Genomic DNA, 27,347 nt, shown 5'->3' on the forward strand with positions numbered 1-27,347 from the left:
GATAAATGTGGGAACTCCATATATCACTTTGGATCAGAGTCCCATTATGCCTCCTCATTTGTGTCATTTTTTGTCATTGCCTTTCTATAAATCTTTAATTGAAGGTCCATGCAGCACTCTGGAGACTTCTTTGCAGGCCTGTGGGCCAGCAAGTATTTGTAAGGACTTACTAGACAGCAGCACTGAAAAATATTGGCTCCAATATCTCTTTCCTTGCCTCAGAAAGAGTATGCCCAATGAGGTTAGTACCATTTGAGCTTAACACTGACATAGCCTTGTCATATTGGGTGCTAAGTTTTATGGCACTTGATAAATTCCATTTCCCCATATCCCAAATTTATCCTGAGAATGTGTCCCCAAGGAGCACTAGAGAATTACCCTGCAATGTTTATTGATCCATAAATGCATGGGAGATGGAGTTTGAATAAAAACATATATCTAGGGTGAATTATTTTGCCCAGAACCCTGAGGAAGAAGCTAATATACTCGAGGCTTCTTCTATGTTCTGCAGGGGAAAAATTGATTATATAATAAAATCCTGCCCAGAGAATAGTCCTGGAGCCACATGGAGCAACAGCTTGATCGTAGCTTTTAAATGTCTGGGAAAGAGGGTTAAATTTAAATAGATATGTGGTTTAAAAAAGTGGTTAATGGTGCCCCCAAATACTTTGATTGATTGATGTGATAATTGATGTGAGATCACAAAGTCATTATGACCCTGATATCTAGTCGTCTGATTATTCAAATATCTCTGCCTGACATTCAAGGTCTTCCACAATCTGGGGCCATCCCACCTTTTAAGTCTCATGCCTTTTCAGTCCCTCTGTGCTCCCTGTATTCCAGTCAGATTTACACCTCTCCATCCCTTGAAGATGCCCTTGCTTTGCAGGTTCCATACATCTTCTTAAACTGTGGCTTAGAATGCCTTTCCTCTCTAACTCCCCAGTTGAATTCTTATTTTTCTTTGAAAATTCAGCTCAAATGCCATGTCCATCACTTACTGACTTAACTGACATGACCCTATCATCCTTCATGCTGTTATCTTATAGCTATCCTTCCTTTCACAGTCAAACTTGTCAAAAGAGTTGTCCACAATTGTTCTTCCCTACATCTGGACTAACCTCCTTTCACTTTTTCTCTGTCCACTGAAAGGTCAACTCAAATATCACCTCTTTCAGGATGCCTTCCCTGATTTCTTCCCTTTCTGCTGCTAACAATCTATTCCTTGTGAACAGAACTTCACACTTATCAAATAGTATTTTGTATTCTCTATCATCTTCACCTACTAGATTTTAAGTTCTGAGGGTCAGGAATTATGTCTTATCTAAACTTTGCATCCTCCAACACACTCTTCTGCATATGTTGTTTTGTTATTATTCAGTCATTTTCGGTTGTGTCCTACTCTTTGTGACCCCATTTGGGGTTTTCTTGGCTAAGATACTGGAGTGGCTTGCCATTTCCTTTTCCAGTTCATTTACAGATGGAGAAACTGAGGCAAACCGAGTTAAGTGACTTGCCCAGTGTCACACAGCTAGTAAGTGTCTAAGGCTGGATTTGAACTCAGGAAGATGAGTCTTCCAGACTCCAGGCTGGGCACTGCCTAGCTTCCCTGTTCTGCATATAGTATGTACTTAATTGTTTGTTGGATTGAATTAAACCAGTAAGTCCTTATAAAATCATATCAAGGTTTAAAGATGATCTAATCCAATTCCCTAATTTTTGCTAGGACCTATAGAGGTGACTTGCCTAAAGTTACACAGGAATTTAGTGGGAGAACGAGGGCTTAAACTTGTTAGGCCAATCACTGTGCTGAACTCTTTTTAGGGGGTGGGGAGAGACAATTGAGGTTAAGTAACTTGCCCAGGGTCACATAGCTAGTAAATATCTGAGGCAGGATTTGAACTCAGGCCCTGAGGTGCTGGTGTCACCTAGTTGCTGCTTAAGCTGAATTCTTGATCCTCTATGGGGAGACCCAAGAAGGATAAGGTACTTTCTCAGGGATGAAGGTCTTTCCTTCAGAAAGTTCATAATCTGAAAATAAGCAGCAGAAGAAAAGCCTAAACTCTGAAATAAAGGATTTTACAATTTTGGGGAGACTGAGGAGAAGACTTTTGTTCTGTTTTCATGAAACTGATAGTCTTGGCAGAGAGGTTATGGACTAAGGTGGAGAATGTATGCATTTTAGGATCTGGACAATGAAGGAATTAATTTTGTTTGACTTTGCTTATTTGTTGCAAAGGTTTTGTTTCAATTTGGGGGAGGGTGGAAAGGAAGGAGAGGGGGCTAGGAATAGGGTAGCCAAAAGAAGAAAGAAAGAAAAGAAAGAAAAAGTCACTGAAGTATTTTTCAATTAAACAGAAGAGAACAGAATGAAGTCCAGAATGAATGAAGCAGGATAGGTTTGAAGGTTACACATTGAATTGGTTATATATTTAAAAAGAAAGGCAAGTTATATATAATAGAGGTTCATGTACAATCTTCTTTTTTGTTCTGCAGTGTATATGGAAATGTCTATTTTATTTGGTATTCATTAAGTTCAGAATATTTTTAAAAGGAGATGGTAATTTTGGGGGAGGTAAGAGACCTTGGCCCTGTTTTCAAGAATTTTAAATTCTGGGGACACAGAGAAGAAGACTTCAACTCTGCCCTCATGGAGTTTACAGTTTGGACTGGGGATTTCTGAGGAACCATCAGAAATCACTGTAAGATAGTGAGAGAATAAGCCTGAAGATGTGGTTCAAACTTGAAGTCTGATAGTGGTACAGAAGAGGGACAGATAGTTAGGGTTGGAGTGGTCACAGATGGCTTGGGGGAGACTCTTGAAGGGAGGATTGAATTGATCAGTCACTTGACCAACCAACATGTAACATGCAAAGTACTGGAGGGATAAAGAAGCAAAAGCAGTCCCCAACCTTAAAGAACTTACATTCTGATGGTGGAGACCACGTATTTGTAAACTGATTCAAACAATATGGAAGAAAAGCATAAAAAGGAAGGCACTTTTGGTGAGAGCACCATAGAATGTCATAGAATAGTGACAGCACCATAGAATGCCATGTGGATAAGAGTGCCATAGTATAGGGAGAGTGCCATAGAATGACCTAGCACAGATTACTCTGTGTCTAATGCAAGCGAATTTTTAATAAATTTTACTTTTCTTTGGATGAGAAGACTTGAGTCAAATTCATTCAGCAGGACCCGGTGTATTGGCATTTTGGGGTCTCCAGAGCAACCCTAACCTTCTTAGTGTGTAACCTCTTCATTTTTATTCATTTTTACTAGGGTGGGGAGGGGGATATGATTAGGTAAATGTATTTGAGTTGAGTCTTTAGGGAAGCCAGAGATTCTATGAGGTAAGGAGGGGGAGAGCATTCCAGGCATAGGGGACAGTGAGGACAAAGGCATGGAGAAGAGAGGGAGAGACTTATGGGTAAAGAAGTACAGGTTCCAGTACGACTGGAGCATTGAGTTCGTGGAGTGGAGTAATGTATGAAAAGACTGGAATGTAGGAAGGAACCAGGTTGGGAAGTGCTTTAAGTGGTCAAAAGGACTTTACATTTGATCCTAGGGGCAATAGAGTTTATACTTGATTTACTAAGTTGTAGGGAAAGACTTGAAGCAGGAAGACCAGTTGAAAGTCTACTGTAATTGTCCAGGTGGAGAGGTGATGAGGACCTTGATTCTTTACTTTCAATCACCCACATATCTAATCTGTTGTCATGTCATTTCTACCTTTACAAGGTCTCTCATATATATATATATATGTATATATATCAATCACCTCATGCCTCAACTATTGAAGTAGCTTTCTGGTTCTCCTCCCTGACTCAAGTCTCATCTTGATCCAATCTATCTCCCACTCAGCTGAATTTTCCTAAAGTACACTGTGAACATGTCACCTCTTACTCAGTAAACTCTAGTGGCTCCCTATTACCTCCAGGATCAAATATAAAGTCCTCTGTTTGGCATATAAGGCCTGGCCTCTTCCTACTTTTCTGTCTTCCTACACTTTACTCCTTTCCATGCATTCTATGATCTAAGTACAATGACCTTGCTCTTCTCAAAGAAAACTCCATCTTTAGCGTCCATGCTTGGAATTTTGTTTTTCCCCTCCTTGGCCTACTGGCTATCCTGATTTCCTTCAAGACTCATGCGAAATCCCACCTGTTTTGCAGGAGGTCTTTCCTGGTCACTTCCCCTCCCCCCAAAAAAAGAAGTCAACTTCCCTCTGAGATTATCTTCCATTTATATTGTATGTACCTAATTATTAACATGTCTCCCCCATTAGGATGTGAACTCTTTGAGGGCAAGAACCTTGTTTTTACCTTTCTTTGCATTTCCAGTGCCTGGCAGATTGTTGTTACATTGTGTCTGACTCTATGTGCCCCCAAATACTTTGCCCATTGGATTTTTTTTGGCAAAAATACTGGAATGATTTTCTTTTCCAGTTCATTTTACAGATGGAGAAACTGAGGCAAACAGGGTTAAGTGACTTGCCCAGGATCACACAGCTAATAAGTGTCTGTGGCCAAATTTGAACTCAGATCTTCCTGACTCCAGGCATAGTGCTTTATCCACTTTGCTACATAGATACCACATAGTAATTACTAAATGAATGCTTGTTATTGACTGATTGAATTAAGATGTTAACTATATGAGTGGAAATTAGGGGACATATGTAAGATATGTGAAGAAATAAATGACAAGTGCCCTTGAGAGGTAGCCAGAAAGGCAGTATCGTATAGTGGGAAGATCCCTGGACTTAGGGATTTACATCCCAGCTCCAAAAGTTCCTTGCTATGTGACCCTGGCCATGCCACTTAACTTCTTTAATATTTACTTTCCTCCGTTATTAAAATGGTAGCATTGATTCTTCTGCTGGATTACTTTGTGGCAAGTGCTTTATAAACCTGAAAGTGCTATGAGAATGTGACAGTTTAGCTTTCCTCCAACTCCACTTTCTTCTTTACCTTCTCTCCTCTTTCTGTCATTCCTCTTCCTCCTTACTATTTTACCCATCCTCAAAACTGTGCTAACAGAACACTAGATTTTAACTTCTCGGCATAGTTACAACTACCTCATCTTATCTCAGGTTTGTCACTGTCCCTGGCCATGGTGCTGACAATTGGTAAGCTTGTGCCTAAACTCAATGGTCTTCTTTTTTTCTCTCATTTTCTGATTGGTTCTGGGTAGGACTGGGACAAGAGGAGGCAAAGAGCTTAAATAAACCAGCCCTAGCCAGAGCTGAGATTGACCTTCCCAAACCCAATGTCTTTTCTCTTAACTTGGTTGGAAACTTTCTTATTGATGCATGTGAAAAATACTGGAATACTGTAAACTTGTAAAATGACAGGAAGGTGACACTGCCTTGAGTTCTGCCTTTTGCTTACCCCCTCAACCTGTCTAAAAATGACTCTAAGTTCATTGGGAAGTTGGATGGAATAAAACAGGATGGGATCCTGGACATAAAGTCAGCAGCATTTGGAGACATATGTTCTAGACCTAAACCTGCCATTAACTGACTATTTGACCTTGGGCAAATGATTTTTCTTTTCTGGGCCTATGTTTTCTCATCTATCAAATGAGGCATTTGACTGGATGGCCTTTTAGGTCCCTTCCAATTATGAAATTCTAGGAAAACTTCTTCTTCCTCCCTAATACAAGAAATTGCATGTTGCAAAAGTGTTCATCACTTTTAAAAGTCATTTGGTATTATCTATAAATTATTACCATCTTCACATGCTATTATAAATTAGCAAAAAAGTTGCAGTTTTGTTCTATATACCTCAAAATGACTTTTCAATAAGCTATAAGAAAGAAGAAAAATGGGGAGGGGGAGAAAATGTTGAATTAAGGTAGGGCAAATAAAACATCTAGTTTGGAGGCAAGATGGTAAGAAGGTGATATTTTAATATGTAGGGGGAAGATATTAAAGGTCCTTATAGATAGACTGCACTGAGTATGTAATTTAGTTTGATAGACAGGTCATGGATTTTATTTCTACTTGGAAGAAAGCAGAAATGGGGAGCTAGTGGCAAGATGATATAAGCAGTGTGTGTGTGTGTGTGTAGTCTTATTGATAATACTCAGAATTACAGAGCTGTGTCATATCACCTCTACTTCTGAGTGACCTTTTAGTCATTCCCTCTCATCCCCTAACTTTACCTGCCCTATTTGCCCTTTAATTGATCTTTGGTGAGGAGCATGTCAGAACAGATTTCAAAGAGATGATATTCACAGTGGTGAGCAAAACACTAAATCAGAGATTCAGGATTCTGAATTATGTGCTGCCTATCCCTATGTTACAAGACCAGGCAATTCACTCTAAAATGCCTCCATTATTTTCACTTAAAAAATGGGAAATGTTCTCTTAACAAATAAGTAGTGGATTATAGGTGCAGAATGAGATATACTTTTCCAGATATATATGGTGTTTTGTTTTGCTTATCTATACTTATTTGTTACAAGGAGGTTGAGTAATTGGGGAATGACAGTTATGTAAAAAAAAACAAAAAATTCTAAATAAAAGGGTAATATCATTGCTGACCTGTCATGTGAGGATGTCATGAATAGTGATAACAATAACAGCCAGACACTTCACAAATAAAGGTGCTAAATGACTACATTTGGGTCATGTTGGAAAAATTATATTTGTTACACTTTACCTCACCTAACCAACCATTAAATGTTGCTATGTGTTCACTATTTTTTTCTCACCTGTTTATTAATAACATACTATTCATTCATGTTGTTGAAAATATGTTCATTGGACCAAAATATTTTTGTGGTTTCCAGAGTTTTGCCCATAGGCTGAGAGGTAAGGTCAGTTGGAAGCCCCCTAAGATTTGATTTGAAAAAAAGAGAACCAATGAGTGCCCAGATGCATGTCTTCAAAGTGTCCCCTGGGAATGGAAACAGACCACCAGCTCACTCAACGGGCCTTCTGCTGACGTTCTGTGGCAGGACACAAGCCGGAACTTCACAGGATGGAATTGGGAGCTACCTTGATGGAAGGAATTGATGAAACCATAGAACCATTGAGGTATTGAAGGAAGAACAACCAAAGACACAGAATTAAATTAGAATGATTGATTTTTAGAGCTAATGGGGACCTGAGAGGTCATCTAATTCAACCCCCTGTGACAGATGAGCTTGTATGTGAGCACTGTTGGAAGGGCATTCTCTTTGGGGAGAGATGGGTTCTTGTATCTACATGATTGTATTTCCTGATTTTTTAGTGTCTAGGGCTGGGAAGAAACCTCTTTCCCTATCTAATTATGGCATGGAGGGAACACCAAGTTTTCAAAGGCTGTGGAAGGTACAAGATAGGCTTGAAGCACAGGTTCAACAACACAAGACTCTGTGTTTCAGAGACAGCAGACAAGGTCTTAGCTAAATGAGAGAGGCTCATTAGCATATGGCCTGAGACAGATTTTGTTTTCTTTTGTTTGGCTACAGTTACCCATGAAATGAACAAAAAGGCAGTTATCAAGTGGGAGTGTGGAGTGAATATCCCCATACCTGTCATGCAGTTGGGGAGGCACTGCTTGATTGACTCAGAGGGAACCTAGAATTATATAACTGGGTAATATGGCAATCAGGAGGGTGAATCCAAAGTTGGTGTGGAAGCTTTTCTAGGATGGAGGACAAAATTATTGTTTGAAGTCACTTGGGAAGAGGTGAGTGAACGATGGGCCAAGTTACTCTTGGGAACTGATTTAGATATCAGCTAATGCAGTGATCTTTCTTAGGTGTGTTGTTTCTGAATCTACCTATCCTTGTGACTAAACCACAGACAATGTCCTTTGGTAGCTTTTGTGTTGTGCAGATATCAGAAAGAGAAGAACAAGGGAATGTTTGGACATTTGGTCATGGTGACTACTGAAGAAGAGGGACCATTAGTTATGGGCTGGGTGTGACGTATCTCTGAGCCCTGGGAACCAATCAGAGATCACAACCAGGGAGGCAACGGTAGCTAGCAACAGGTCTAAGTGGAACATTTATCTCTTTCCCACTCTGAGGCTGTTTTTTTTTTTTTTAAAGCAATTGGGGTTAAGTAACTTGCTCAAGGTTACACGGCCAGGTGTTTCTGGGTGGTGCTAAGTGTCTGAGGCCAGGATTCGATCTCTAGGTGTTCTCAACACTGGAGCCGGTGCTCTTACTCGCTGTGCTACCTGGCTGCCCTGAGGCTGTTAGTTTTTGTTGTTGTTGAGTCATTTCATTTGTGTCTGACTCTCTGGGACCCCATTTAGGGTTTTCTTGACAAAGATACTAGAGTGGTTTGCTATTTCCTCCAGCTTATTTTACAGATAAGGAACTAAGACAAACAGGGTCAAATGACTTGTCCAGGGTCACACAGCTAGTAAGTGTCTGAGACCAGATTTGAACTCAGTTCTTCCTGACTCTAGGGCTAGTACTCTATCTACTGCACCACCTCACTGGTAGGTAGCAGATAAAATCACAGAGCTGGTATTACTGAAAGTGAAGTTTTTTTTTCAGGATGAGAGAGACATGGATATGTATATAGGCAGCAAGGAAGTAGTCCATAGGTAGGTCAAAATTGACAATGATTGAGAGAGTGGGGATGATAGGGGGAACAATCTGTTGGAGATACACAAGGAAAGTTTAGGCCATCTAACATGCCTTCAGCTGTGCTGCTTTACTAATGAGAGGCCTCCCTTTGCTCTCTTCCTTTCTCCCAATATATGACTACAGCTCAAGAGTCACTTTCAGTAGCACTGGCTCTGTGATTTTACCTGCTGCCTACCAGTGAGGCAGTGCAGTAGAGAGAGTGCCAGCTCTCACTTCCCTCCTGAGCTCCAGTCTCATCTCAACAACTGCCTTTAGCTTTCTTGAAGCAGATATACTGTAGGAATCTAAAATTCAACATGTCCAAAACAGAACCTTAGCTTTCCCTTCAAATCTTTGCCTCTTCTGAACTTCCCCACTAAGATATTACCATCCTCCCAGTTTCTCAGGCTTAAAAATTTAGAGTCACTTTTCGATCCTTCACTTGCACCCCCTTTACATAGTCAATCTATTGCCAAGTTTTGTCATTTGCATCTGTTGGACATATCCCCTTCCCTCCACTCACACACCCTGGGGCAGGCCCTTATCACCTTGCTCTTGGATGATTGCAGTAGCCTTTAGGTTGGTGGCTCCCTGCCTCAGGACTCACTATACTCCTGTTCTTCCTTTACCAAGTGGCCAAAGTAATTTTTCTAAGACTTAGGTTTGACCATGCCACTTCCCCTACTGTAAATTATGAGCAAATAACAATAATAAATAAAATATAATATAATAAAAAAATAAAATAAATAAAAAATAATGAGCAAATTATGAGTCAATTATGAGCAGATCTCCTGAGGACTGCTGCTGTGAATAACTTTAAGGATCTAATTGCATAGTATAGTGACCTCTCTATTCAGCAAAAAACTAAAGCAAAACATTTAAGAAACTAAAGCTCAGCATTCACAACAACATAACATAACAACTTATTACTAAGGTGGCCATATAGTCTTAGACAAAGCATATCATTCAGTAAGTCACAATCTCCTTAATCAATATAGAGTACCCAAGTCAAGTCTTCTTTCATCTTGACTCCAGGCTGGCTTCCAATCATCCTTAAGGATTAGTGAAAAGTACAAAGGCCATCCACTCCTAGGTCACAGTAAGTTAAAATATCGTCAATCAGCACTGGGTACCCAAGTAAAGTCTCCTTTCATCTTAACTCAAGGTTGACTTCCAAACCCCATGACTCCTCCTCCTTGCTCCCAGCTCTTGTCTGGATCCACAGATGGGAAGCTCTCTGCTCCTGTTCCATTTTGTAGCTCACAAGGACTGTTCAGCTCCAAGCTCTTCACAGTTTCTGTTTCTAGGAAAGCAAAGCTCAACAGGGCTACAGCAATATTCACACACATTGCCAGAACTATTATCTCAATTAGCTTTCTGTCTGGCAAGTAGCACAAATCAACACAGAGTGCTTCTGTCTGACAAAGTAACACAAATCAACAGACAGAACAGATGGACAGAGTGCCAACACCACAAGCATTCTCCCTCTCAGTTCTGTTTGGTCCCAGCTAGTGCTGGAGTTTTTATCTGCTCTGCTCCTTCTTGTTCGACCCTTCCTGTTTTGCTCTTCCTGTTCCATCCTTTTGGCAAGCTCCTCCCACCATGGGTTCCATTTGATGACATTAGGCCTATTAAGGGCAGGGAAGGTTTCCAAATTCCCTTAGTCCTATTAAGGGCAGCACAAATATATACTTTTTCCAACAAAGACTTGACACAACCAAAGGTGAGGTTCAAAGGCACCTGAATAGCTGAAACAAGCAGCAAAATACTACTTTGCTTGCCATTATACCTACTCAAATATTGATATTGGTAATACTCAGAATTCCATAGCTGTGCCCCATCACCTCTACTTCTGTGTGGCCTTTTAGTCATTCTGTCCTATCTCCTAACTGTGCCTGCCCTATTTACCCTTTAATTGATCTTCCTATTACCTCTAGGATCAAATATAGAATTCTTATATCTGGACCCTTCCTCCCTTTCTGGTCTTATGCTTTACTACCTCCATGAATTATATGATCCAGCTACATTGACTTCCTTGTTTTTTTTTCACAGGAAGCTCTGTGCCTGGAATGCTCTCCCTCCTGGCTTCCACTTCTAGACTATCTTGACTTCTTTTAAAATATGAGTTCAAAAGAGTAAATGCAAAAGTACAATATGGTGAAGGTGTGGCTGGGCATTTCATATGAAAAGGAATTGAAGATTTTAATGTACTTGTAATGCGAATGTAAATTTTAAAGATCTTCCCTGCCCCTAGGCTAAAGTGCACCAGAAGCCTGGGGAGGGAGGCTTGTTTTTCAGTAGATACTTTTTGATTGGCCAGTGGGTCAATAAGGTTGTTACATTCTCGGAGCCAGGAGAAGGCTATATAAGCCCTGATGTGTAGCTTTGTTTTGGGACTCACTTTGAGAAGTATTCTGTGATTTGATCTGAATTCTGGGAAGCTGTTGTTGAGAGTCCCCCGGCTTTGAAAAACCCAGAATGTGGAAACCCAGATGTTGACTGGGTATGGATGTAATGGTTGGGCAGTTTGGAAATCTGTCTACTTGATGTTTCTGTCTTGATAATTATGCCTGTATACTTTGAGATTCAGGGTGCTGACCTTTTCTCCTGAACAAGGTAAACGATATATGTCTGACTGATTAAAGTAAGCTTGTTAACCCATTTTGAGTTGCTTTCCTTTAGCAAAGCAGATCCAAGAACCTGTGGTAGCTGCAAACCCTGAGGATGCTTGGGGTGCTTGCTGCTACAGTACTACAGGCTCAGTTCAAGTCAGCAGGATGACATAGCAAACAGGAAGTTCAGTGTAATCTTAAGTGACATTAAAAGAATCATGAGGCCCAGAATCAGGGAGATGATAGTCTTACCATCCTCTACCCTGCCTGGTCAGTTCTGGGAATGACATTGACCTGCTGCAGGGTATCAACAGGAGGGCATCCTATAGGATAGTGTGTAGCACCAAGATCATACCATAGAAGTTTGATAAAAGAAAGGGAGATTTTCATCAGTAGAAGAGAAGACTCAGAGAATGAAGCTGTTTTCTTTCTTCCTTTTTTTTTCTTTTTGGAGGAGGGAAGGCAGGGCAATTTGTGTTAAGAGACTTGCCCAAGGTCACATGGTTAGTAAGTGTTAAGTGACTGAGGCCAGATTTGAACTCAGGTCCTCCTGACTCCAGGACCTGTGCTCTATTCACTTCGACACCTAGCCACCCTGAATGAGGCTGTTTTCAAGAATTTGAGCAGCTGTAGTATAAAAGAGGGCTTAGACTAATTCAATTTATACTCAGACTCTGAGAATTGGCATAAGTAAAGAGAGATGGATGTGGGTTAAATGTAAGGAAAAAATTCCTAGCAATTCAAGCTATCTGAAAATGGATTTGACTGACTTGAAATTAGTGGGTTTTCTCTTGCTGGAGGTTTTCAAGTTAAGGCTGGCTAACTACTTTTTGGAAATGTTATCAAGGATGTTCTTACTTAGCTACAGTTTGGACTAGCTAGACTCTAGCATCACCTTACAATTCTAAGATTCTCTTTCTGTGACTAGAATTCAGTGATTAGGGAAGATCAATAAAGTAACAAAGGAAAAGACCTGGGGCTAAAGACAAGGTCCCCTTGACCAAGTCTAAGAAGGAGCCAGAGTCCCTGGAAACTAATGATTGAGTAAAATTAAACATCTAGGAGTGGATTCTTCTATACACTTTCATTTGACTGAGAAAACTGAGACCCATAGAGGAAAACAAAACCCAGTTCTCTTGACTCCTAATCCAGGGCTCTTTTCACCACATTCTACTGCCTTGAATGTAGTAGATGGTTAATAAATACTTGTGGAATTGAATAATTGCTACCAGGGGAAAATGAGAACCATTTCCTCCTAGTCAGAGGCTGCCTACACTGCCCATACTGAAGGCTGCCTAGTATGGACTGACTACTTGTATAAAGGAGCTTATTCTTCCAAGTGTTTCATTACAAAATGTGGGACCTAGCTTCACAGAAAAATTTCCAGATCTAGCCGAGGACACAGGATCATGGTAGCTCTTGGCAGGAGAACTGGGAGAGGATGACAGGGAGTAGGAGAAGAAGGGGAAGGAGCAGAAAAAAGAGAGGCACAAAGACCACTCAACGATCTAGGTTGTGCTGGAAGACTGTCAGTTATGGATGAGTTACTGACCTGCACTAATGTCAGGAATTTCCACACCAGGAATTCCATATTTCCACCAAAACAGATGTCCAGACCAAGAAAAGGAAGAGAAAGAGACAGAGAAAAGGGGAAAACAGAAAAGGAAAGGAGAGAGGAGAGAAGACAGGAAAAAGAGGAAAGGAAGAGAAAGGAGAGGGAATAAAGAGGAGAGACGTGAGAGTGAGCAAGTCACTTAACCACTGTGGGCTTCAGGCCCCCCACCTCACTCCTCCCATTATAAAATGAGGTAATTGGAGAAGTTGATCTCTAAAGAGCTTTGACACTTCTTAAATCCCAGGTTTGAGAAGAAAGGACGGATTATGAAAGAAGATGCTAGAGAAGTGTGCCCTCTGCTGGTGTCTGGAAGGTAGTGACAAAATCTCCTTGGGTGAAATGACAGATAAATTATTGAAATGACTTCACAACTGACTATTTGATGGGTGGAGAGGTGAGATGTAGGATAGACTTCCTGGGCCTGGAGCAGGGCCGGGAGTGGGGATGGGGATGTTGAGGCAGGGCTGGAGGGAGGTGGAGTTAGGAATGTGTGTGTGAAGGTATTCTCACTAGACTGTGGCAGAGCTAGAAATTCAGAACTCTAAATAATATCTAATCTGATTCTCTGTAACTCCTCCCCCCACCGAAGACTCCAATCACATCAACCTCATTCTCAACCATGCCTGTGTTTTGCCTCTGGAGGCTGCCTAATGGCTGGGACTCTTTATGCTAATAATGCTTCTCAGGAAACTCATATATCAAGCTACACTCAAAATAAATCCGACAGCAGAGAAGGTCTCCTCTTCCATCTCTCCCTCAGGGCCAAACTAAGCACAAAGTTGGGGTCCCAAGGGACATTCAATAAATGCTGATGGATTCACTGAAAAGAAGAAAGTCTCTGGACAGATAGCTCCCACCCCTAAGACACAGATTTAGAACTGAAGGAAGGGACTGATAGATCACAAATATGTTGGGGGAAGGGGTTTGGAAAAGTGACTGGGAGGAGGGGTGTGGGGTTGATTCAGTCTGAAGTTGCAGACAGAGCCCTGGACTGGGAAAATTCTGATTTTAACTCATTAACCCTGTGACCTTGGGCAAGTCACTTCATTGGATTCCAGAGCTAGAAGGAAGTTCACAGGTCATCTAATTCAACTGGTTCAGAATTAGTTGTCCTGCAATTAGCTAGCCAATCTATACAGGAATATTTCCAGTGATGGAGAGTCTACTACTTCCTGAGACAACTTTTTAAATTTTGGAGAGTTTGGTTTCTTGATATCTTGAAGGAAGATCTCACTGCCTCATTGCTTTTGGAATTTGATCAGTTTCTCATCATGTTCTGTCTCCTCATGGGGTTGATATAAGGAAATACCTTGCAAAGTTCTTCAATGTCATGTTGTTTCATCCAAAGTTAAGATTAGTAGGAAGTTTTTCTTCACAACGAGTTAAAATTTACCTCCCTGAGAACTTCCACCCAACCTCATCATTTCTGGCCTTCAAATATGGGTCACATTCTTCCAAAAGTCTTCTCTTTTTCCACGTTAAACATCTCTAGTCTCTTCAAGTGATCTTATATTTCATGGTGTCCAGTCCCTTCCCCATTGTTGTGGCTCTAGACGTTCTCCATTTTGCCAAGTGTATATTTGGCACATTCTGAGCATCTGTTTCTTGTCTGTGAATCAGTTCAGTTCAATTCAACAAACCAAGTGCTTCTAATGTTCAAGACCTCACACTAAGCATTCCACAAAATGAATTAGATACCATCTCTAGTTTCAATGGTGTCATAATCCAATAAAGAGGTTTTGATATGTTCACAACTAAAGGTAAAAAGAGAGTACAGGGGTGGCTAATTGACGAAGAGAGTAAGAGCGCCGCCCCCAAGTCCAGAGGACCTGTTCTGGCCTCAGATACTTAACACCCACACACACACACAAAACTTGACACAAAAAAAACTTGCCATGTAACCTTGGGCAAGTTACTTAACCCCAGTTGCTTTAAAAAAAAAAAGAGAGAGTACAAACGAGAAATTTCAGGAGGCAGAGATCAGTTTTAGCAGAAGGACTTTTTCTCCGTTCTCATTCTCCTGACCTCTCTATCTACCTATCCTCCCTTCTTCCTGAATATTCTCTTTTCTTGGCTTCCTTGAGACTATTCTCTCTGGGCTATTCTCTTACTTCTTCAATAGCCCAAGTTAATTAAATTCAGCCAGCATTTGTTAAATGGCTCTTATGTCCCAGGAATCCTGTACTGGGGATACAATGGCAAAAATGGACTCCTCTAGGAAGACTTGCACTCTAGGAGTTTACAGTCTTTTTTAGGGGAAGAGCAGGGAGCAGTGTGTCTGTAGATAAGTAAATAGATGTGTGCTATACATATGCATACAGATATATATGTATACACACATCTATACATATATGTATATTGTTAGCATGGGCTCTGTAATGACTATAGTAGTCCGTCAGAGTTACACAACAAATAACCAATCAGAAAGGCTTCTGCAACCTAGAACTGCTTGGCATACCAGTGATCTTTTGTGAGTGAACTCTAGCTGAATTTGGAGATGCCTGTAGTAACCAGAAACCTCAAAACTAGCCTTGACCAGCTCAGGAGCAACCTTGAACAGCAGCTGAGCAAGACCTTGCTCAGGACTTTCTAAACATCTTGTTGCCTCTGCAGATTATTGTTTACAGATGCCTTCTCCTTTAACCTCCCCCTTCCACTCCCCACCCAAAAATCCTCTAGAAAAGATGTAATCTCATTCTTTTTTCCTTTGAGCAGCTAAGAATTCTCACTCCTCTGCTCCCTTGTAAGTTTTCTTTTGCAAACTCTTCTTAGACAATAAACGCTTTTGTAATCTTGGAGCAGATTCTGTTTCATTTAGGGTCCCTCTTTTGGAGCTCAGGGAGTCTTTTTAAACTATCTATAGCTTTATCTATCTCTTTAGGTGTCTCTATATCACAGTAATTTGGGAAGGCACCAATACCCAAGGGCATAAGGAAAGATATCTTCCAAGAGGTAGATTGTGAGCTGAACCTTGAAGTGTGCTAGGGGTTCCAAAAGGTGGAGGTGGGGAGGGAGAACTTTCTGAAAATAGAATGTTGTATGTGGGAAATGTCAAGCCATCCATTTTAATTGGAACATATAGTACATGAGGGGGAAGTAATGCGTCATCAAACTGGAAAGATGGGTCAAAGTCAGATTGGGAAGGGCTATAAATGTCAAATAGTGAAACTTGTAGTCTTTTTCCTAGAGGCAATAGGAAGATAGGGAAGCTTCTTGGAAAGTGAGCAGCATGGTCAGACTTGTGCTTTAGGAATATCAATTTGGCAACTGGATGGATCAGTGTGAGGGAAAGCACGGATGCAGGAGAGTCACTTGGGAAGCTCTGGCTGGAGCCCAGGCAATAGTTGATGGAGGTTTGAATGAGAGTTGTGATGGCAGTGGAGAGAAGGGAATGGATGCACATTGGAGATTAGTTTGATAACATTTAACTGATTGTATTTGAAGATTATTTTTGGAGTGAGAATGAAGAATTAAGGATGATTCCTAGGTAAGGAACCTCAAGAGTGGTGGCTCCTTTTCAGTCTCCATTGCTGGATGATAAGTTATCTCTTGCTCATTAATTGTGAGTGTCCCCCAAGGCTCTTCTGGACTCCCCCACCTTCTTCCTTATAACAATCACTCTCCTGAATTTAATTATTATTTAGACACAGATGACTTCCAAAGATTTATTATATAGCCCAATCTTGAGTCTGAATTTCAATGCTGGTCACTCATTTCCACCTAGATCTTCTATTGACATACTAAACTCAATACGTCCCAGACAGAAATGGTTATCCTTCCAGGGTGAGCCCTGGGGTCCTTTGAACTACTCTGGGCTATATGACTTAGGGGGAGGGTGGAATCTAAGACTAAAAGGATACCACAGGACCTATAGCTAAAAGGAATCTTTGAAATCCTCGATTTCAACTTCCTATTTTTTTGTGTGTATGTATTTTTTTTTAGATTTCTATTGATATCTTTTGTTTCTCATATCACCTTAATTTACAAGTATATCCCCCTCACTCTTCCAGAGAGCCATAACATATAATAAAGAATAAAAAAGAGAAAACATCTCCACTAGACTTACCTCACATATTAAACAAGTTTGACATTACATGCCATGCTGCAGACCCATAGTCTTCCACCTGCTCAAAGAACTCCCTAAAAACTACCCTCTAATTTTTATAGATAAGGAGATTGAGGACCATAAGGGACTTCTCTAAGGTCATACAGACAGTAAGTGGCAGATCCAGGATTAAAATTTAGTTCTTTGGATTCCAAATCTGGTATTCTTTCCATTACTCCATATTACCTTCTTCTTTTCCTGACCAGCTAGAGGCTCCTGTCTTTATGTTAAAGAGGGTGGAGGTGGGGAGTTAATATCCCTTCTATTTGAGCCAACACCTTCTACAATCTGGTTACGTTTTCTCCACTAAAATTCATAGTTCATCTTTATCTAGTGCTCTATAGGTTACCAAGCTCTTTCCCTGTCATTATCTCAGTAATCATCCTAACAACCCTGTGAGGCAAATAGGGCAAGTATTAAATAGCCCATTTTACACATAAGAAGACTGAAGACCAAAGAGATGAAGTGACTTACAAGCTAGCCACATAGCTTGTGAATGGCAGACCTAGGACTCAAGCCCAGGTCTTCTGATTTCTAGCTCAGGGCCAAGAAGCTATGGGAAGTGATCAAAAGAATGCCAGACCAGGAGCAAGGGTATGTGAGAGGGAGGAAGAATCAGAAGCCTTTCATTTGAATCTCAGTTCTTGTGTGACCTTGGGCAAGTTCTTTCCCCCCCTGAGCCTCAGTTTCTACATCTATAAAAAGAGAAGGTTGAATTATAGTTCAACAAATCTCTATAGTCCCTTCCAGTTCTAACATTCTGTGATCCTGGGAGAGGAATGGAGGCAATTATCTGATTAATTTAAGATTCTATGCCCAGGGAATGTGTAGGGAAAAGAGTAAAGGAGAAAGGAGGAGAAGATCACTGGATAATTCAAATCAGTTATATCTATAATGACTTCTGAATCTCTCTGACAGTGGTCCAGTCTCATATTCTCTTTTCTATAGAAATGACAGTCATAAGAAGAAGGTGAAAGGGAGAAATGGGTGCTCTTTATTTCTAAAAAGTCCCTAGGATTCTGACCAAATGATTCATACCAACCAAACCCAGAGCACAGATTCCTCTGCCCCCAAAGGATGTCATTGATAGAAGTCTGAGTAGATAAGTCTGCCCCAAATTGTTCCCTTAATCTAGATATTCCTTAAGGCACAGAAATCCTATCAGTTTTATCCCAGGCTCCTCCTCAGAGATCCCAGGAAGATGATTTCACCTTTCCCCTCTTCCTCAGCAGTACCCATTCCTGTCTAGGGCATAAATATCCCTGTTCTACCCAGGGTATAGACAAAATTGAGGAAAAGGAGGAGGGCATGACCATCAGAAGATTTTGATCTGATTCCCAGCTTTGTTACTTGCTAGGTATTAGGTATATATTGGGTTCCATTTTTTTCCTTGGGACAGGGGCTATAATCCCAGAACTAAAGGTACACAGGTATTTCAATCATGGATGTCTTGCTTCTTGGGGTAAATCAAGTAAGCTCTTTGAGTCTTGTTTTTTTCAGTTGTAAAATGAGGGGAGATTAGGTAGACTAGATATCTTTCAAGGGGGCCTTGAGAAGGCAAAAATGATTGTGTTATTGAAAGGGTTTTATTATCTGGGTTTGACTCTGTTTACAGACTGTGTGGTCAAAGTCACTTCTCTCTGGTGGCCATCCTTCTTTTATGAAGGATTGGGTGTGGATGGATCTGGAGGAGGGTAACAAGGAGGATAAGGGGGCCCAAAGTGGGGCTAGTGTAATCTCTAAGATGGGATGTGGGCACCTCAAGCAGTATGCAAAATGATCTTTTAGGGGCATGTGAAGAAATTACTGGAACTGAGGAGAGCAGATGTCACCGCTCTCTTTCACTCTGCCTTTGTCCAGATGGATGGTGAGCCATACTCTAGTCTTTCTAGATAGGCGGACATTCCCAGACAAACTTCTACGTACTCCCCTATTCTCCTTCCTATGTCCTTGCCACAGAAATAGCAGAATGCACACCTTTTATGTGCCCTGGCCTGAGCTGGCCATTCTCTGGGGACAGAGAGGCAGATCCTGCTTCCTGGATAGCAGGACTCTTTTAGGGCCTCGCCCTAGGCCAGGGGTGTGTGAATGTGAGCAAGTTGGGATTTTTGTTGCTTTTCTTTTGGGATTCAGTTTCCTAGGCTTATGCTAAATTGTAAACATCTGAAGGACTAATCTCCTTTGAACCCTGATAATCCACAGCTGTAACACATTGGGTGCTGAGGCATGAGAGCTTTTGTGTCATTGGGCACTAAACCAATCAAATGCTGAATTTTGGTGCTAAGCACATGGGCTCTCGTGCCTTTCTGTGCTGAGCAAATCAGACGCCAAGAAAAACTATATATATATATAGTGTTGAGAGGCAGAGTGTGAAGAAAAAAAAAGGAAGAAGAAGAAAAATGATCATGAAGAAGAAGAATGAGCATGAAGAGAGAAAATGAAGGTGACAAGAATGAGCACTGAGATGTGAGTGTAAAATGTGAAGAGAAAATGACCATTGAGTGTTGAGAGAACTAGAAACAGCAGCAGGAACTTGTTGGGGAGGAGGACTTGATGAAGGGAAACTCACTGAAGGGCAGAGACCTGCCCATGGGAAGGACTCTTAGTGTAAGCCCCTTTATCTGTTATCAAATAGCCTCCTGACTGTGAAAGTGAATAGAGATGGTGGGACTGGTAATTTGTGTAAATATTGTTGTTGCCCTGTTAAACTTTGTTTTCCCAGAGACAGAAGTTGGGGGCAGGCACCAACTGGAGCCTGGAGCCTGCTGTATCTGGACTCAGGCAAGAGCAGGGAGAGTTTGGAGTGGAGCACTCCCTTTCCCCCTGAGCTGAGACCTGGAACAGGAGCGGAGAGCTGCCTTCATGTGAACCCAACAGGAGCTGGAGCAGTCAGCCCAAAGACCTGTAGGAGGAGGAGGAACCCCGGAGCCCGTAGGGACTGTAGGGTTAATGGAATATAAGATCTTCCTATATAGGCCTATGCGACCACATGTGTTCCCTTTTTTTCTTGGAACAGGGGCTGTGTTCCCAGATCTAAAGGTACACAGGTATTTTAATCATGGATGTCTTGCTTCTTTGAGCTCTGGTCCAGTTCACAGCTGTGAAACATCCTGAGTCATATACAGCCCATTAGGTGAAAATTACATATATTCAGGAAGACTCATATTGCCTTGGAAGTGGAGCTTGCTTAGGGAAGCTTGCTTTCAGGAAGGCTTTCACACCTTTTGGTACTGAGCCAATTAGGCACTGAGTCACATGGGTTGTGATACCTTCTGGCTCTGAGCCTATTAGTTGAAAACTATATATACTGGGAGGTTGGTATTTTACTTTGGGGCTCACTCATAGGAAGAATGTTTCTTTGTGATTTGGCCAGATGAGACTCTGGGTAGCTACTGTTAAGAAGTCACCCCCCTTCCCCCGCCCTCTCCACTTTGTGAACCAGATGTTGGTGCTCCCTGGTCTGGTGATTAGGTATCTATTACTCTGCTTAGACAGTTGGAGCCCTGTCTATTGAATCCTTTCTTGGATACTCCTTTCTACTTATCTATCTGCATTGTTTAAATTAAAGTAAGATTGTTGACCCATTTGAAGCTGTCTTTCCTTTAGAAAAGCAGTTCAAAGAACCTGTGCTAGCAGCCATTCTGTGTGCTGGTATTATTGGTCTTACGCCTCCACAGCAGTAGGGGCTTGGCTTCTGTTGAGATGGAGGCTTTGCAGCAAGGCAGGAGCAGTGAGCGTGTTTTCCTGCCATGCCCCCTGGGATGGTTTGATACTTAGGGGATGGAGTTGTCTATGGTGGGAGTGGGGAGGGCTCCTAACCCCCAGGGACCCACCCTGTTGGCTTTGTCACCCATCTGCCCTTTAGGACTTGGAATGGGGGGGGGCTGGAGCAGTGTTAAGACTTGGACTCTTTGATTCATTAAAGCATGTATGCATCTGAGAGTGCCAGGTAGGAGCCTGCAATGGCAGCATCGGAGGACACCCCCCCCCCCCAAGACTTTTAGGATTTGGACACTCTATTTTGGCTGGATGGGATTGTAACCTATTGTGACCTAGGGGTAGAGTGTGTTGTATTCTCTGCTACCCCAGGGATGTGTTGTGCAGGGAAGACCCTGGCCTTGGATTCCCCTGATTGTATAAGTGGCATTTTGAATAGTACCTGAGTGAAGAGGAGTTGGCTGCTCTCTCCCCCAAGATTTTGACCCCAAAGATTTTGACCATGTATAAGGTGGAGGGGGCATGCTATGTTATATACTGAATGCAATGATGTAATGCTGTGTGCCATGTTACATACTGAGAGTAATGTTTTATACTGAATGATATGTTTTATTTAAGGTCATGTGGTCACTTTAGTAATAAGTTGTTATGTTGTTATGAATTGTGAATGCTTTAGTTTATTGAATAAGGTTTAGACCTTTAAGATGATTTAGGCCCTTAAAATATATATATTTTTTAAGCAATTGGGGTTAAGTAACTTGCTCAAGTTACACGGCCAGTTATTATTGGGTGTGGTGCTGAGTGTCTGAGCCCAGGATTTGATCTCCAGGTCATCCTGACACTGGAGCCGTTGCTCTTACTTACTGTGCTACCCGGCCGCTCCTGACCCTTAAAAATATTAACAGCAGCAGTCTTCATGTGGGGTGTGTTGATTGGTGATACGGGGTGGGGAACCTGCAGCCTCCACGCCACATGCCTTTTAGGTCCTCAAGTGTAGCTCTTTGACTGAATCCAAACTTCACAGAACAAATCCCTTTAATAAAAGGATTTGTTCTGTAAAACTTAAACTTAGTCAAAAGGCATCACAAGGGTCCTAGAAAGCCACCTGTGGCTTGGAGGCAGAAGGTTCCCCACCCCTGCCCAAGGCACTGTGGGCAGGATTGGATTTATGCTTCTCTTGTACACTGCTCTACTCCTGGGGGAAAGGTAGGAAACAGTTCCCATATCCCTGGGGCTTTAGGCTGCAGGAACAAGCAGATTTGGCCTCCCTGGGAGTGGAGACTGTTCCAGAGCCTCACCCTTGAGAGAGGATGGATGGGATGTGTGTTTCTTAACCCAGAGCATGCTTGTGACAACACAGGACTTTAGGTGACCAGGCTGGCCTGGGAGCTAGGGAAATACTTCTGGAGGATGATTCCTCTGCTTCTAGGACAAGGGAAGTTGACCCAGAAAGTAGCTACAGCTAGGATAGCCCAAGAGAGAACAAAGTATCTGCAGAAGTGGGAAGGGTGCAGAAGTAAGCAGCAATAATAACTAGAGAAAAAAGACAAACAGATGCAACTTTTGCACCTGGTGGGCTTGGGATTCAAGCAGCCAAGCATAGAATTCCCTCAAATTTGCATTCCTTCTCTCAAGGTCCTATCCCACCTATTGAACAATTTGGAAGTAGACAAGGAAGACCATTTATCACCAGGAAAACAGAACTGAGTTAGGCATCTTGCCACCTGTACTGCTGCTGCCCCCTTCTCCTCACCTGGAATGACCAGATCTAGGATCTGACTTTTAGAGATCATGCCTATCTCCCATCAGGGAAAATGGAAACCTAGTGACCACATTTCAACAAAAATTATTGCATACCTGGAAGAAGAAATAGAAAAAAGTAATATCATGTCTTAGTAACAATAATCAACAATACACTTTTTATTTTTTTTAGAGCAATCGGGGTTAAGTAACTTGCTCAAAGTTACATGGCCAGTTATTATTTCTGGGTGTGGTGCTGAGCATCTGAGCCCGGATTTGATCCAGGTCATCCCGACACTGGAGCCGGTGCTCTTACTCGCTGAGCCACCTGGCCAACCCTAAGCAATTGGGGTTAAGTAACTTGCTCAAGGTTACATGGCCAGGTGTTTCTGGGTGGGTGCTAAGTGTCTGAGCCCGGGATTCGATCTCCAGGTCTTCTCAACACTGGAGCCGGTGCTCTTACTCGCTGTGCTACCTGGCCGCCCCCAACAATACACTTCTGTTTGCATGTATGTGTCTTTGTAAGATCTTTTTTAGTTCTGACAATCCTTAAAATCAAATATTGAAATAAGCTAAATGTAGAACCAGACCTTTAATTATATAACCAATATTTAAAAAAAAATAATGAAGTATATTCAATCAAATTTCTCTGACTAAAAATGAAATTTTTGTAAGACCATAAAGTGTTATACCATTAATAAAAAATAAAATCCTTCTGATTTCATAATTGTCTCACCTTTTTAAAACATCTATTTTATATGTTTTATAGTAAATATAGCATACAATTGCATATATAATTTATAAATTAGTAAACATAAATATATAGGAGATGGTTACATAGGGGAGGTTGTTGCTAGGGGTTCATGGTAAAAAAAAAAGTTGGAGACTACTGCTTTAGTCAATGCCATTCCCTTCTGCCTCAAAGTCAACCCCTACCCAAGCTTCCTTGAGAGGGGGTTCTTCCTATTCTTCAGGATATACATCAAATGTTAACTCTTCCATGAAACTTCCCTTACTCTTCTCTACCACTTCACCTGGAAGTGATCTCTCTCCATCTTCTGAATTTGAGATGACCCCACTTCTCCATCTTACTGTGAGCTGAAATTAGGGATAGGAATAGGAACCAGACCTATGATTTCATTGGTATACCACTGCAGGTTGATAATTTCTCTGCAACTTTTAGCTTTAGAAAGTTGCCTAGAATGCCGAGAAGTTAAGGGACTCATTGAGGGTCATATAGTCATCATATATCAAAGGTGGAACTTGAACCCATGTGTTGCTACCTACATGGCTGGATTTCCATCCCCTTTGCTATGCTGCCTCTCAGATGGAAATTGTCTGCAAAACTGAAAGACAAGGGTTTATATGGTCACTTCATTGAGTTCAATGAGTGAGTCATCGATCTGAATGGATGGAGTCAGCAACTAGGAATCTAGAAGAGTGAGCAATGGCCATAGTGGTGGTTGGTGGTGGGTGTCTTATCAGTTATTCCAGCTCTTTGGATGGGCTCAAAGCTATTGCAGACTAGAAAGACCCCTAGAATAGAAGCTCCATATTATTGAGAGGTACATCCTTGAGCAAGGATTTTGAACATGAAAAAGAAAAGGAATAAGTCTTAGACACTAGTCTAGGAACACTGGAAAGGTAGTTTCCAAGACTTCAAAGAGTGATGGTATTAAGAACCCCAGGGACCTGGCTGACATCTTGCTGAGAAAGCTGGGGAGGTAAATAAGATGAATGTCAATTTAGGAAGTATGAGATGCTATGACTTGCCCAAGAAATGGAGTAGGGACCAGAATAAGGATGCGTAGACATGATCAGCTGGAGGTGACTACAGAAGACAATGGAAGTTGGAGTTGGAAGATGCCTTAGGTGTGAAAACTGAAGCTGAGAAGGAAAGTGATTTGCCCAATGTCAAATATAATACTTTAGGTAGTAAATGGAAGTGCTGCAATTTGAATCTGAATACCAAGTCTGTTTTCTTTATACTGAACTTTCTCTGACAGGCAATTAAATGTTATATTTTTATCGTGCTTTGTACCCATCATACAAAACATTGCCACTTAAGTCCTTGTCTGGTCCCTCATGTGACCATGAGTTCAGAGTAATGCAAGGTCTTGTGGGTGCTATCAAACTAGAAAGAATTAAATCACTAGCTAGTCTGGATAGACATGCATAGCATGTCTGTTTTTTGAGGACCATCCTTGTGCACCTGGGTCACTCCTCATATACAGACCCCTGGAAAGGCTCCCTCAGATTCAAAGGTACTTTGATTCGACAGCCATTGAAAAGCCATTCAAAACCATAGCTCATGAGCCCCTACCAATAATCCTTCTTTGACTAGTAATCTGGAAGACATAATTAGTTCAAAGTGCAGGCTTTTAATAAACAAGTATAAACCCATGAAATATTATGAAAATTAGAGATATCCTCTTTATCCCAATATGCCCCCAATACATATACCACCGTTAGGAAGAATAGATACATGACAATATGGCTAGGGCACAAACACACAGAGGGGTACATATGAAGGGAATACATGTGACCAGTGCATATAGGTGAGGGGAAAAACATGCTTCTGATGATGTAAAGTTTCCAATGTCTTTTTTTAATTTTGCTTTTTTTGGGGGGGGAAGGCAGGGCAATTGGGGTTAAGTGACTTGCCCAAGGTCACACGGCTAGTAAGTGTTAAGTGTCTGAGGTCAGATTTGAACTCGGATCCTCCTAACTCAAGGTCCAGTGTTCTATTCACTGAGCCACCTAGCTGCCCCCAATGTCTTTATTGGTGTCATTATGAAGACAAAAAAAAGAGAGAGAAAAAAAAGATAGAGTAAAATTGAGGCAATTCCAAACTAACCTGTTTAAATAGATTCTTGCCATTGCAAATGACAAATAAACAATGAACTTTGAATTCCAATTATGAGATCTAAGGAATCTTGGAAACTACTTTAGCCAGTATACAGTTGGCCTCCTTGACAAGCTGAGAGAGTAATGCATTCCTGGAAGCCAAAGGTAATTCTAGTTAATATTGAACTCATTTGTAAACATTTATGGAAGAGGATAGTGGAAGGTTATGAGTAGTATCATCTTATAAAACCATAAAGAGCCATGGAGTGAGAAACAAGTTAACAGAAAACTGGCCATGAAACTGGATGGAGAATAACGAATAGATATGAAATAGAAAAGCTCTTTAAAGATTTCTAAACTAAACTCTTTTCACCATCAGTGAGAGTGGAGTACCTACATTTGGATTCTGGCATCATAATGCCAGATGAAGTGTAAGAGAAAATGGAAGTGATGCTGAAGAAAATAAAGATGGGAAAAGCAGCTGGACAGGATGGAGTATAAACGACAGTGGTCCAATGCAGGTGATATGATTTTGAGGGAATTGAGGAGCCAGCTCTCAAGATATCTAAAAAGGAAAGAAAATTAAAAACTTGGGGAAAAGCACCTCAGACTTTATTATTTAAAAAAAAAAAGAGTAACAGAACATAACAACAAATCATGTGTCACTTTCCTATCTCTACAAAATAATCTACATACATGCATCCAGGGCATCATTGATGATGGTCTGGGAAGGGAACAGTCAATATTTCACAAAGGGGATTCAACATCAAACAACATTTATAGTCACAGAGTTGTCTGAAAGGTATAGAGAATACAAGATCCCACTGTGCTTAATATTTGTGGACTATAAAAAGCATTTGATTCAAAAGGGCAAAATGTTGCCTTAAAGGCTCTCCTCCAACAAGGTGTTTTTGGTGCATGTTTAGATGTAACAACAGAGGTAATTTTTGTCTACACTCCTTTGATTATTAGCCAAGGTATTTATATGCTCGCCAAAGGTGTTACAACAATTATGGAGGATGCCCAGTTCAAAATCCAAGCCGAAAGAACATTCCCTATAGGTGATAACTTTTTTGGGGGAAGGGAAGGAAAGGAGATCAGTGAAAAATAAACACAGCAGAGTCTTGTATTCTTTTTTTTTTTTTTTTTGCTTTTTGGAGGGCAATTTGGGGTTAAGTGACTTGCCCAGAGTCACATGGCTAGTTTTTGTGTTAAGTGTCTGAGGCCGGATCCAAACCCTGGTCCTTCTGACTCCAGGGCCAGTGCTCTATTCACTGTGCCACCTAGCAGCCCCAAGGATCTTGTATTCTAATACACCCTTTAGCCAATTGTGTAACTAGACTAGAGAATTGTTTGCAAAAGCCCACTTCCTCCCTTCCTGGTTTCTTTTTAAAAAGGATTCCTTAATTCATTTGCATATCATTTTAATAAAGATCACATAGACAGTGAAGCATGTTTCCCACCTCTCAGAGGGAGAGATATGAGATACACATTGTCACATGTGGCCAACATATTGATTCATCTTCCAAGTCACCCAGGCTCATAAAGTATGGGTCATTCTCTCCCCACTTGCACTCACTCTGCATATCCAATCTGCTGTCAAGTCTTATTTCTGCTGTCTCCACATTTCTCAAGTGTCCCTTTCATGCCACTCATACAGCTTCCATCTTGGCATAGACCCTTATCACCTTCATATGGACTATTGCAATAGCCCTCATCTTCCTGTCCAGTCTATCTTCCACTCAGTTACCAAATCAATCTTCCTAAAGCATGTAGTCTGACCATGTCACCCCCTATTCAAGAACTATAGTGGCTCCTTATTACCTCCAGGATCAAGCATAAAAATCTCTGTTTGGCTTTGAAAGTCTTTTACGACCTGGCCCCTTCCTACCTTTCCAGTTTTCTTATATTTTATTCCCATCCACATTTTTGGTAATCCAGATACACTGGCCCACTTGCCATTGCTTGCACAAGACTCTCCAACTCCTGGCTCTAGACTAGAATTTTTCAAGGAAACAAAGTAGAGCTAGTCACTAGCCAATAGTTTGCAGGCACCACTCTTCCCTTTGAAAATTAGTCATTTGGGGGCGGCTAGGTGGTGCAGTGAATAGAGCACTACCCCTGGAGTCAGGAGGACCTG

This window comes from Petaurus breviceps, unplaced genomic scaffold, assembly GCF_028583685.1.
Source record: "Petaurus breviceps papuanus isolate PSGF00001 unplaced genomic scaffold, PetGlider_PUasm1.0 64, whole genome shotgun sequence".
NCBI lineage: Eukaryota > Metazoa > Chordata > Mammalia > Diprotodontia > Petauridae > Petaurus > Petaurus breviceps.